The 14,891-nt window shown below is 38.8% G+C and overlaps 1 pseudogene; it reads right to left on the reverse strand.

The window, feature by feature from the left end:
• Positions 1 to 657: 657 nt before the first annotated feature.
• LOC127133894 (uncharacterized) lies at positions 658 to 757 on the reverse strand (annotated as a pseudogene).
• Positions 758 to 14,891: the final 14,134 nt, after the last annotated feature.

Below are 14,891 nucleotides of genomic sequence, written 5' to 3' on the forward strand. Positions count from 1 at the left end.
TTTTTGGCGCCGTTGCCGGGGACTTTTATTCAATCGATATCGTAACTCTTTCGTTACGCTGTAGAGACTAAGGTTTCTTTTTCCTTCTATTCTTTCTTTCGTTGATTTGTATGCCACGCACTCGCTCTCAAGGCGAACCGCTCTATTTACGAATCAACGATATCGAACTATATCTCCGAGTCTTACGACGAATTCGGGAATATCGTGCTGAAAACAATCTCCCTCCTATAAACCTTCCTGATATCAAAAACATTTTTCCTTCTTTAACCGAGATGGCAGAACCAGCTCGTGCTCTTAGAGATTACGCCGCTCCATCGCAAGATGAACCGCATTCAAGTATTGCTCCGCCCGCAATCGAAGCAAACAACTTTGAACTTAAACCTTCGCTGTTGCAGGCTGTGCAACAGAACCAATTCTCTGGAAATCTTACCGAGGATCCAAACCTTCATTTATCCGTATTTGTTCAATATGCTGATACTGTTAAAGCTAATGGTGTCACTTCAGAGGCAATTCGACTTCGTCTTTTTCCTTTCTCATTAAGAGATAGCGCTAGAAGATGGCTTCAATCTCTCCCTTCCAACTCAGTCACCACATGGAACGAGTTGAAGAAAGTTTTTCTTGCCCGATATTTTCCGCCAAGCAAAACAGCTATGTTAAGGGCCCAGATAAACGAATTTAAACAGAAAGACAACGAGTCTCTTTTCGAAGCATGGGAAAGATACAAAGACATGATGAGACTTTGCCCACACCATGGTTTGGAAGACTGGTTAGTAATTCACACATTTTATAATGGTCTCTTATACAATACAAGGTTAACAATAGACGCCGCTGCAGGTGGTGCACTAATGAACAAACCTTATGCTGACGCTTACCAGCTTATCGAGAGCATGGCCCAAAACCACTATCAGTGGGGAACCGAACGAACAACAGTGGAAAAACCTCAACCGAAAACTGGCATGTACGAGATAAGTAACCTTGATCACGTTAATGCAAAAGTGGATGCTTTGGTCCAGAAAATTGAAAGTTTAAACGTATCACCACCAACCGCCGTGGTTGCTATAACTCAGAATTGCGAGGTCTGTGGAATCCAAGGCCACACTCCTGCGGAATGTCAACTCTTGACTGGAATCCAAACAGAGCAGGTAAACTATGCTCAAGGAAGCCCCTATTCGAATACCTATAACCCAAATTGGAAGAACCATCCAAACTTTTCATATAAGAGTAATAATGCTTTATACGCACCCGGACAGTCTCCGAATCAAACCCCATCTATACCTCCGGGATATCAGAAACCAAATCCTAACAATAATACCCCTAGAAAATCCAACTTGGAAATCATGATGGAAAACTTTATAGCTTCCCAACAACAAACCAATAAAGATTTCTTAAACCAGAACATACACACTGGCGAACAACTTAAACAACTCGCAAGCAAAGTAGATGCCTTGGCTACCCATAACAAAATGTTAGAAACACAAATATCTCAAGTAGCTCAACAACAAGCACCTACTGCTGCACCAACTGGTACATTCCCTGGACAGCCCCAACCTAATCCGAGAAGCCAAGCTCATGCAATTATATTAAGAAGTGGAACGGAAGTAGAAGGACCGTCTGATCCAAGGATAGAAAACCAAAACCTTGAGAAATCCACTGAGGAAAGTGAACCTAAGGAAAAGGAAGAGAGTAATAAGGAAACCCTAGAAAAGAAGGAACCTTATGTACCTCCACCACCTTACAAACCACCTATACCTTACCCTCAAAGGCTTGTTAAAACCAAAGATGTAGGTCAATTTAGAAAATTTGTTGATCTCCTTAAACAATTAAACGTTACAATTCCGTTTACCGAAGCTATTACGCAGATGCCCTCATATGCTAAATTCTTAAAAGAAATTCTTTCTAATAAGAGGAAACTTGAGGATAGCGAAACTGTTACACTCCCTGCCGAATGTAGCGCTATAATCCAAAACATGCCTCCTAAACTCAAGGATCCAGGTAGCTTCTCTATACCCTGTCACATAGGAAAATTTGTCATCGACAAAGCCTTATGCGATTTAGGAGCCGGAATTAGCGTTATGCCTTTATCCATATGTAAGAGACTGGAAATGGGAGAATTAAGACCGACCAAGATGTCTGTACAACTAGCGGATCGTTCCATCAAATATCCTGTAGGAATCCTTGAAAACGTTCCCGTACGCATAGGTCAGTTTTACATTCCCACTGACTTCACAATTATGGACATTAGAGAAGATGATACTACACCTATTATACTAGGAAGACCATTCTTAGCAACTGCCGGTGCAATCATAGACGTAAAACGAGGAAGACTCACCTTCGAAGTAGGTGAAGAGAAAATTGAATTCATTCTTTCCCAATTCTTGAAAGCACCTGCAATAGAAGATACATGTTACTTCATGGATATCATCGATGAATGCATAAAAGAAGCAGAGTCAGGAGAAGACAAATCATCAGACTATCTTTTAGAAGACAAATCTAAACAATGCTTAGCAATAACACCAGATCCTACGCAGTGTCTTAACAAACCAACCCCTGATTTGAAAACACTTCCCAAAAATCTGAGATATGAATTCCTAGACTTAGAACTTGAACGACCTGTGATAGTCAATGCAGATCTAGGAAGACTCGAAACAGAAAAACTCCTACATATCTTAAGAAAATATCCAACCACACTAGGATACCACATAACCGATCTTAAAGGAATAAGCCCTTCTATTTGTATGCACCGCATCATGTTAGAAGAAGACGGTAAAACCTCTAGGGAACACCAGAGAAGACTAAATCCGATCCTAAGTGAGGTAGTAAAGAAAGAAATAACCAAGTTATTAGAAGCAGGTATTATATATCCTATATCTGATAGCAAATGGGTTAGTCCTGTACACGTTGTACCAAAGAAAGGAGGCATAACCGTTATTGAAAACGAAAAAGGAGAAACTATAACTAAACGAATCGAATCGGGATGGAGAATGTGCATTGATTATAGGAAACTAAACAAAGCAACCCGAAAAGATCATTTCCCTTTACCATTCATTGACCAAATGTTAGAACGATTAGCAAAACATTCACATTTCTGTTATTTAGACGGTTATTCAGGCTTCTTTCAAATACCAATTCACCCTGATGACCAAGAAAAGACAACATTCACATGCCCTTTTGGTACCTTCGCGTATAGACGAATGCCGTTTGGTCTGTGTAATGCCCCTGCCACTTTTCAAAGATGCATGATGGCAATTTTCGCCGACTTTCTCGAAAACATCATGGAAGTATTCATGGATGACTTTTCTGTATACGGACAAAGTTTCGAAGAATGCCTTGAAAACCTGGAAAGAGTTCTTGAACGATGTGTAAAAGTAAACTTAGTACTTAATTGGGAAAAGTGCCACTTTATGGTACAAGAAGGCATTGTTTTAGGACACATCATCTCGAACAGAGGAATTGAAGTAGACAAAGCCAAAATAGAGGTAATCGAAAATCTTCAACCCCCAAGAACCGTGAGAGAAGTACGAAGCTTTTTAGGACACGCCGGTTTCTACCGACGATTCATCAAAGACTTCTCTAAGATAACTAAACCCTTAACCGGACTGTTGATGAAAGATGCCGAATTCATATTCGACGATAACTGTTTAAAAGCATTTCGAACTCTTAAACAAGCATTGATCTCCGCACCCATTATGCAGACACCAGACTGGAATGAACCATTCGAAATAATGTGCGATGCCAGTGATTATGCTGTAGGTGCTGTTTTAGGACAAAGAAAGGATAAAAAGCTTCATGTTATATATTACGCTAGCAGAACCCTGGATGAAGCACAGATGAATTATGCCACAACCGAGAAAGAACTCCTAGCAGTGGTATTTGCGCTAGATAAATTTCGTTCTTACTTGGTAGGAGCCAAAATAATAGTTTACACTGATCACGCTGCTATCAGGTACCTTCTAACAAAAAAGGATGCTAAACCTAGACTCCTAAGGTGGATCTTGTTACTACAAGAATTCGACTTAGAAATCAAGGACAAGAAAGGAACTGAGAACGTAGTAGCAGACCACCTCTCTAGACTTGAGAACCTTGAACCAGAAAGAACATCCATTAATGATGATTTCTCGTATGACAAACTCATAGCTACTTTGGAAGAGAACAACTCCGACATGCAAATAGAAACCACCTTAGCTATATCTGTCATACCATGGTACGCTGATCTAGTCAATTATTTAGCTGCCGGAATAGTTCCACCTACTTTATCTTACCAGCAGAAGAAAAGATTCTTCCACGACATAAAACACTATTACTGGGATGATCCCTTACTTTTCAAAAGAGGTCCCGATGGTATTTTCCGTCGATGTGTACCCGAAGAAGAGGTAGAAAATATAATCCAACACTGTCACTCCGCGCCTTATGGTGGACACACAAGTACATCCAAGACCTGCTCTAAAATCCTACAAGCTGGCTTTTATTGGCCAACTATATGGAAGGACGTACATGCGGCTATTAAGGAGTGTGACAGATGTCAACGCACGGGAAACATATCTAGACGTGACGAGATGCCACAAAATGGTATTTTGGAAGTAGAGATTTTTGACGTGTGGGGAATAGACTTCATGGGACCGTTTCCATCCTCTTTCGGTAACAAATACATACTCGTGGCGGTTGACTACGTATCAAAGTGGATCGAAGCTATAGCTTCCCCAACTAATGACACCCGAGTAGTAACTAGACTCTTTAAAAATATAATATTTCCGAGATTTGGCATCCCAAGGATAGTAGTCAGTGATGGTGGATCGCACTTTATATCCAAGGTACTCGAAAAACTACTACTTAAATATGGAGTGAGACATAGGATAGCAACACCTTACCACCCTCAAACCAGTGGACAAGTGGAAGTATCTAACAGAGAAATCAAGCAAATACTAGAAAAAACGGTCGCCACTTCAAGGAAAGATTGGTCATTGAAATTACCAGAAGCTTTATGGGCATACCGAACTGCTTATAAAACTCCCATAGGGACGACCCCATTTAAGCTCATTTATGGAAAATCCTGTCACCTCCCGGTAGAATTAGAACACAAAGCCTATTGGGCTATTAGAAATTTAAATTTGAATTATAAAGCCGCCGGTGAAAAGAGAATCCTTGACATAAACGAATTAGAGGAACTCAGAAGAGACGCCTATGAAAATGCCAAAATCTATAAAGAAAGAACAAAACAATGGCATGATAAGCGTATATCAAGGAAAATCTTCAAGCAAGGCGACGCAGTACTCTTATTTAACTCCAGACTAAAATTATTCCCGGGAAAACTACGATCCAGATGGTCAGGACCTTTTCACATCACTAAAATCTTTCCCAGTGGAGCGGTAGAAATAAAAGGACAATCTACAGAACCGTTCACCGTAAACGGGCAGCGTCTGAAACATTATCACTATGCGGAAACCAACGTGGATTCGCAAATTCTACACTTAGACGAAACGCCCCCAGGACTCATAGACAATATTTAACAATTTCTTTGTCGAGCTTGCGACATTTAAACAAAGCGCTTAGTGGGAGACAACCCACAAATTAATCTGTTATTTTATTATTCTATTATTATTATCATTTCTCTATTTTTCTCTTAATTATTCTTTTAATTTCTATTTAGTATTCATTATTGATTTATTCAAAAAGAAAAAAAATATATCCATATAATAATAATAATTCTTTTCTTCTTTCGGCATTTGGCCAAATCCTGACTTAAACTCATGTTTTCTTTTCTCTAGTTAACACTAACCAGATGGGACATTTTGACCGTATGGGTATCAAGTTCAGAGGAATGGCTCAGAAACGAAGGTTTGAAGAACTAGCCACTAGAGAGATGCTACCTAGTTTATATGCTGATGATTGGGCTATGACTGCCCTTGGACTGAGACAGAGTGTCCTGTTTTTGCTGAATCAGATAGGATGGGAGACCTCCCCTATCCTGAGACATTTCACCACCTACCGGAGGCTCACACTAGAATTCCTTAGTTCATTAATCTATCTACCCAGCCATGGAAAAGGAATTACCAGAGGTTTTATCCAGTTCAGAATGTTCAATATGGAGTACCAATTTAATATTAGAGACTTCACCAACCTTTTGAGTTTTCCTACCTCCTTTGATACATTCACTATAAGCCAGGAAGAACTTTTTGAATATAGAGAGCTTGAACACTTTTGGGGTAAGCTGACTGGAAATGATGAGCCCGAAGAACATGAGTTTCTCTCTGGAAACATACATAACCCGGCTTTTCGCTATTTCCATAAGATCCTGACCCACACTTTATTTGGGAAGAAGCCAAATAGTACTTCAGTTTCACGTGATGAACTCTTCATCATATTTTGTGCTTCCCAGAACCGTCCAGTAAACGGTGCTACTTTTATGTTAGCTAATTTGGACCACCTTATCCAGGATGAGAGAGCACCCATTAGAATAGGCGGCCTGATAACTATGATAGGTAATGCTATTGGATTACGTCAGCCTATGCTTGACCTGAACCCTTTTTGTGGCATTACCACTATGAGTATACCTTTCCTCTTCAACACTATGTTTATAGCAAACATAGGGTCTGATGAGTTTGAGCTTGTTATTGATAACCAGGTTCTCTGCCTATTCACCATGCCCGATCCTAGGACTAGTGTTCATAACCAAAGGAACCGGCTCTATAACCTGAATGAAACCCCAACTCCTGATGGATCCACTGAATCCATCCAGGATTATGAGATTTGTGATGACTATGAGCACTATGTTGACCATATCTCTCTTGCTGAATCTGACCCTCAGACTCCATCCGGCTACCATGATATTGATCCTCCTCCTCAGCCTGTCCTGACCGAAGAATCAGCCATGCCTGATCTCCGACATCATATGCCAGGAACAGATATTAAAACCGTCATTGAAGCTTTGATGTCAGAACAAAACGCCCTCAGGGAAGATTTCCACAGCTTGAGACTTGCAGTCCTAGAACACATGAGCAGCACGGCAAGTCAGTTACGTATGTTACGGCATCATGTTAACTCTTTTACTCCTCCGGCCAGAGATCCGAAGATAGATGGAATTTAGTTATTTTTCCTTTCTAAGTTATTTAGTTTTAGGCTAGATTTTTTCATTAATGTTGTTTGAATTCATGATTATTTCTATTTCATTTCATTATTTTCCCTTCCTGTAATACATTATGATCTCCTTTTTATTGAAGCTGTTTAGTTAATTTTATTATGCAAATGCCTGTTACGTTCTACTGTTGTTACCTATTATTATTATACAAAGCAAGTAACGTGCACAGTGCATTAAAATTGCAGACTAAAAATAACCATAAGCTAAATAAAACATTAAAATACGCTACCAAAGTGATTCTGTGAAGCGCTACTAAGCCTTTCCAAAAAGGAAGTGTGACGAGCGTCACACCACCCATAACGGACGGCACACTTAGTGCCTGTTACGAGCGTCACAGCCTTGTGACGAGCGTAACGCCTCTCAGACATGTGAACGTTAGGGAGCCGTTGGAGACGAACGTTACACCCCTACCTTTTTACATTCCCCATTCATTTTTCATTTACCACACTTAATTACTTTTCAACCACTTTTTCTTTCTACCTTCCAATCCTTCTCCTATAAATACCTACCAAAACTCCCTTCATTCACCACAAAACAAATCTCTCATATCAAACACACTTCTTTTCCTTTCCAAATCATCCCTTCAAAAATTCATCACAATGGCGGGAAATCAAAATTTCGGAAATATCATCTTCCGATCCGGAGATGACAACTATCAGCAGGAGCAATTCGAGCGCTTCCAACAGCGAGGCGTCGCTTCCACCAGGTACCCCGATTTAACTTGTTTACAACAATTGGGCTTACTCCAAGGTATCGAGTGGATGCTCCGTAAAGCCGATTTAACCTTCCTTTGCACCCATAACCAACCCACCTATCCTTCCCTAACCTTAGAATTCCTAAGTTCTTACGACTACACCACTCCCGCTGGTGAAGGTGAATTTCTAACCGGTACGGCAACCTTCCGTATGTTTAACACCGAGTACTCTCTAACCCAACGCCAATTGAGTGCCATGCTACATTTTCCCACAGAAGGTCTGCTCCATGCCAGAATCCCTCCAACCTCAAACTGGAACACAGTTCTAGTTTTCGACCTTTTTAAGAAAATTTCCGGTATAAATACCTACAACTGGGAAGAACTCCTTCTCTCCCACATCCATAACCCCACCATCCGTTATTTTCTCCGTATCCTGCAAAACACACTCTTTGGAAGACCAAACAACAGTAAGGTCAACTCAAAAGAACTCTTTTTCCTCCAGTGCGTTTTCGAATCGGATACTAAGGTAAACGCCGCCTCTTTTCTCTTTCATCATATCCGCACCTTATGTGCTAGAGGCCGGCAACCATTCATAATTGGTGGATTAATAACCTCCATAGCACTTGGCCTGAACCTAGGGGATAAACTCCAAACTTTAGAATCCCTACCTCCCCTGTCTATGGATATCAGCTATTGCCGCTCCAGCCGCCTGATTAAAAACAGAGTAGGCGGAGGCTATTATCTTATGGTGAACAACCAAGCTGTCCCAAGTGTTGTGCTGCCCAATACCACCCTAACGGATGTCACAAACCCGGACCGCCACCTTTACGATCTTAGCGCTCCTGAAACCACCGAGCCTTCACAAACAAACCAGCAAACAGATGAGTTTGCAGAAATGGAACAAGGTGATCATCCGCCAACACAACAATCAGTCCCGCTAAACCCTTCCAGTAATGCAGCCGGCCCATCCTCCCAACGTCGTCGACGACGAAGGCCTGCGACCAACGATGACATTATGGATGCTATCGATGGAATGCAGGCACAGAATACAGAGATGATGCAGATGATGCGTCAAATGCAACAGCAACAGGATGCTCGGAATGCCATAACCGACCAGCGGTTTACTGAGTTGTTTAGCAGATTCGACAGCTTAGACATACGTCAAAGATCACCAGGACCAAGAACCAGAGGTGGAAGGCAGCCTTAGTTGTTATTTTCTTTTTCCTTTCCATCTTGTATTTCTTTCCCTTAAAACATCGAGGACAATGTTTAGTTCAAGTATGGGGGGGAAATTATTCTTTCCATTCTCATCTTTGTTTCAAGTATGTACTCTCCCTTTTCATTGTTATTTCCCTATAAAAAAAAATATTTTTTTTAAGTTAAGTCCTGAATGTGAAAAATTTTCTATTATCTATTTCCCTCAACTTTCTTGAGCCATAACAAAAAATTTTAACACACCCAATAAGTATAAAGGTTGCTTACTTTATAAAATTTGAGTGAAATCAAAACAAAATCATTACCATAACAACGCTCTGAGAACCTCAATATGTTAGATCAGGATAAGTACCTATTATACCGAACTCCTTGAACTTTTAGTTCTATGGTAACCCCAAGTAGTTTATACAGAAGTCAGCACCATCTTAATAGCAAACTACGTGGAGAGCCGATGAATATAAGTGAATGATCCCCAAAGTAACCTGAGATACATAAATATATCAAGAAATGCACTAATCAAATTAGGTGATCCTTACCGGATCATTTAATCTAAAGGTTGCAGATCATGTAAAAGCACAATACGAAAGATCCATTATGAATTGGTTCAGTAGGAATCTGGTACTGAACTTGGTAGGGCGGACTACGGTTCGATCCCCCGCAATTTGCAATGGACTGAATAATGAAGTTATCCGACTTATGTACCAGAACTTCTAGCTAAATGCGGATCATAATCACTAACCGGTTACTCCACTATGTGCGCGAAAAGATAAAGGGCTTAATGTGATTTCGCTAGAATGAAAACGGGTAAAATAAGACTAAAGGAACCAGGATAGCTATCATAGGGTACTTGAACTGATTGGCATAAGGTAGGGTTATCTAAGTTGTAACGGTAGTTGTTGATGTCAAGATTAAACTCAAAAATCCTCCTAAACAAAAATCCATTGGCGACCTAGTACGAATTGATGTGTGCTTTAAAATTTCATCAGGCTAAAACTTTTAACAAGTTCTATACTGAATTTTGCTTGAGGACAAGCAAAGATTTAAGTATGGGGGAGTTTGATAACACGAAATTATATCGCTTTTTAAGACTTAATTCAATTAAATTATTTTATCATTTACGCTAGTTCATCTCATTTTATCAGATATTATGCAGTATTCCTCTTCTATTTATATCAGGTACCCATTTTGAAGCAAAAGTGAAAAAGGGAAGAAAAGGAGGTGTAAAAAGGAACAAAAAGGAGAGAAAAGGAACCAAAGGCCAAAGCCCAGCCCAAAGCGCACAAGTCACCAATGCTGTGCCTGTGACGGACGTCACAGGACGCGTGACGAGCGTCACGCGAAGTAGCCTTGTGACGGACGTCACACATGGTGTGACGAGCGTCACACCAGTCCACTAGCTTTTTGGCGCAAGTTACGCTCTCAGAGGAATGGAAGTAACGTTGAGGACTTCGTGTCCTATTCCCAAGCCGTGAATTTAGCACGCTGAAGACTCGTGGAAAAGAAGAAAAAGGCAGTTAGTAGCACTACTATAAATAGCTACCCTAATCCCTCTCGTTTGTTCTCCTCTCTTTGCCGTTTACACACACCGAAGCTCTGCCGATTTTCTGTTCAAGCTTTTGCTTATTTTTCTTTTTCCAGCAGAATTAATATTGTTTATTTTATTTGTTTATTTTGCAAGTTTTATTTTCTTCTTCCCTTGCAAATTTACCTTTCCCGTTTTTAACTTTTAGATATTTTTCGCGTAATAGTTTCTACACCGGAAACTACTGTGCAACTTTATACCGGATTTAACCTTACGTTATATTCGAGTTTTTTTTATTTCCTTGATTTAATTTACTGTTTAATTGAAGAATCGAAGAACAAATCCTACCGGCTTGTGGAGGAGTGTTCAAGACCTTTGTATTACGCATTCAGGTTCTCTAATTGTTATTTAATATTTAATGTTTTACTCTATTGTTTATTTACATTGCCTGCCTGAAATGAGTCTGTGTATGCATGATAATAATTATTATTTAGTTAGCATGTCTGGCTAATTCGCCTAGGTATCGGTATGTAAAGTAAGCAGAAAAAGGGGTCAAGACCGAGTCGGTCTATTCAAACTTAAAATTAGAATCAATCTTTTTATGGTCTTAACTTACAGGTTTAATAACAAGATTTTTTACAAAAGTAAAAGACATAAAGAAGTTGAAACCAACAGAGCGAGAGTTTGAGGTTTTAACTGGACAGTGTAAGTTAGTCATTAAGTCTATCTCAGGGCGAGAGCAAGTTTTAGAATTAATTAAATTCTGACCTTTTTCCAAAAAGTATTTTTAAAGATTGAATGTGAGGACGAGAGTTAAGCATTTAGATTTAATTGTATAACCTAAGTCAACAGAGCGAGAGTTTGAGATAAGGGTGTTTAAAACGGTCAGTATTTTCTTAAAAAGAGTTTCTGCAACTTTATTGTTTTCAAAATATGATTTTTGACTTAATTATAAGTGACAGCTACATTAATATAAGATCATGGTTTCTTCAACAGAGCGAGAGTTTGAGATAAAACCTTTAACCAATAAAGTTAATCGAAACGATTTATTTTAAAACCGAGAGACCGACAAGGAATTGATTCCCTAGTTTTGACGAACTACATACCGATATCCGTTTTATTGATATTTAATCTAGATATTAGTTTAGCTCTTAGTTTTTCCCCAAACAATCAAACATTTTCACCTTAGATTTACGTAGTAACTTTAGATAACGGTACATCGATTCATAAGTCCCTGTGGGATCGATATCTTTTAAAACTACGCGATAGAACTGTGCACTTGCAGTTTGTATCCCATTCTCGACTCACCCAGTCGAGCGATCAAGTTTTTGGAAATTATTCTTTCCATTCTCATCTTTGTTTCAAGTATGTACTCTCCCTTTTCATTGTTATTTCCCTATAAAAAAAAATATTTTTTTTAAGTTAAGTCCTGAATGTGAAAAATTTTCTATTATCTATTTCCCTCAACTTTCTTGAGCCATAACAAAAAATTTTAACACACCCAATAAGTATAAAGGTTGCTTACTTTATAAAATTTGAGTGAAATCAAAACAAAATCATTACCATAACAACGCTCTGAGAACCTCAATATGTTAGATCAGGATAAGTACCTATTATACCGAACTCCTTGAACTTTTAGTTCTATGGTAACCCCAAGTAGTTTATACAGAAGTCAGCACCATCTTAATAGCAAACTACGTGGAGAGCCGATGAATATAAGTGAATGATCCCCAAAGTAACCTGAGATACATAAATATATCAAGAAATGCACTAATCAAATTAGGTGATCCTTACCGGATCATTTAATCTAAAGGTTGCAGATCATGTAAAAGCACAATACGAAAGATCCATTATGAATTGGTTCAGTAGGAATCTGGTACTGAACTTGGTAGGGCGGACTACGGTTCGATCCCCCGCAATTTGCAATGGACTGAATAATGAAGTTATCCGACTTATGTACCAGAACTTCTAGCTAAATGCGGATCATAATCACTAACCGGTTACTCCACTATGTGCGCGAAAAGATAAAGGGCTTAATGTGATTTCGCTAGAATGAAAACGGGTAAAATAAGACTAAAGGAACCAGGATAGCTATCATAGGGTACTTGAACTGATTGGCATAAGGTAGGGTTATCTAAGTTGTAACGGTAGTTGTTGATGTCAAGATTAAACTCAAAAATCCTCCTAAACAAAAATCCATTGGCGACCTAGTACGAATTGATGTGTGCTTTAAAATTTCATCAGGCTAAAACTTTTAACAAGTTCTATACTGAATTTTGCTTGAGGACAAGCAAAGATTTAAGTATGGGGGAGTTTGATAACACGAAATTATATCGCTTTTTAAGACTTAATTCAATTAAATTATTTTATCATTTACGCTAGTTCATCTCATTTTATCAGATATTATGCAGTATTCCTCTTCTATTTATATCAGGTACCCATTTTGAAGCAAAAGTGAAAAAGGGAAGAAAAGGAGGTGTAAAAAGGAACAAAAAGGAGAGAAAAGGAACCAAAGGCCAAAGCCCAGCCCAAAGCGCACAAGTCACCAATGCTGTGCCTGTGACGGACGTCACAGGACGCGTGACGAGCGTCACGCGAAGTAGCCTTGTGACGGACGTCACACATGGTGTGACGAGCGTCACACCAGTCCACTAGCTTTTTGGCGCAAGTTACGCTCTCAGAGGAATGGAAGTAACGTTGAGGACTTCGTGTCCTATTCCCAAGCCGTGAATTTAGCACGCTGAAGACTCGTGGAAAAGAAGAAAAAGGCAGTTAGTAGCACTACTATAAATAGCTACCCTAATCCCTCTCGTTTGTTCTCCTCTCTTTGCCGTTTACACACACCGAAGCTCTGCCGATTTTCTGTTCAAGCTTTTGCTTATTTTTCTTTTTCCAGCAGAATTAATATTGTTTATTTTATTTGTTTATTTTGCAAGTTTTATTTTCTTCTTCCCTTGCAAATTTACCTTTCCCGTTTTTAACTTTTAGATATTTTTCGCGTAATAGTTTCTACACCGGAAACTACTGTGCAACTTTATACCGGATTTAACCTTACGTTATATTCGAGTTTTTTTTATTTCCTTGATTTAATTTACTGTTTAATTGAAGAATCGAAGAACAAATCCTACCGGCTTGTGGAGGAGTGTTCAAGACCTTTGTATTACGCATTCAGGTTCTCTAATTGTTATTTAATATTTAATGTTTTACTCTATTGTTTATTTACATTGCCTGCCTGAAATGAGTCTGTGTATGCATGATAATAATTATTATTTAGTTAGCATGTCTGGCTAATTCGCCTAGGTATCGGTATGTAAAGTAAGCAGAAAAAGGGGTCAAGACCGAGTCGGTCTATTCAAACTTAAAATTAGAATCAATCTTTTTATGGTCTTAACTTACAGGTTTAATAACAAGATTTTTTACAAAAGTAAAAGACATAAAGAAGTTGAAACCAACAGAGCGAGAGTTTGAGGTTTTAACTGGACAGTGTAAGTTAGTCATTAAGTCTATCTCAGGGCGAGAGCAAGTTTTAGAATTAATTAAATTCTGACCTTTTTCCAAAAAGTATTTTTAAAGATTGAATGTGAGGACGAGAGTTAAGCATTTAGATTTAATTGTATAACCTAAGTCAACAGAGCGAGAGTTTGAGATAAGGGTGTTTAAAACGGTCAGTATTTTCTTAAAAAGAGTTTCTGCAACTTTATTGTTTTCAAAATATGATTTTTGACTTAATTATAAGTGACAGCTACATTAATATAAGATCATGGTTTCTTCAACAGAGCGAGAGTTTGAGATAAAACCTTTAACCAATAAAGTTAATCGAAACGATTTATTTTAAAACCGAGAGACCGACAAGGAATTGATTCCCTAGTTTTGACGAACTACATACCGATATCCGTTTTATTGATATTTAATCTAGATATTAGTTTAGCTCTTAGTTTTTCCCCAAACAATCAAACATTTTCACCTTAGATTTACGTAGTAACTTTAGATAACGGTACATCGATTCATAAGTCCCTGTGGGATCGATATCTTTTAAAACTACGCGATAGAACTGTGCACTTGCAGTTTGTATCCCATTCTCGACTCACCCAGTTGAGCGATCATAGACTATCATTTAGACTACTAACATGCAGGCAGGGACATTAAATGCAAGTTGTTCGCACTAACTTTGACATAATTTGCTCGTGACTGGTACAAATCCCTCCTTGATAGGAGCATAAATTAGTGGACAGAATTCTGAAGAAAAAAACTTACGACCCATTTTACCGCCAGAAAAAGACAACCAGTAAGTATGGTCGCCTTTAGTGGAGTAACTCAAGGCAAGAAGG

This window comes from Lathyrus oleraceus, chromosome 3 (assembly GCF_024323335.1).
Source record: "Lathyrus oleraceus cultivar Zhongwan6 chromosome 3, CAAS_Psat_ZW6_1.0, whole genome shotgun sequence".
Classification (NCBI taxonomy): Eukaryota; Viridiplantae; Streptophyta; class Magnoliopsida; order Fabales; family Fabaceae; genus Lathyrus; species Lathyrus oleraceus.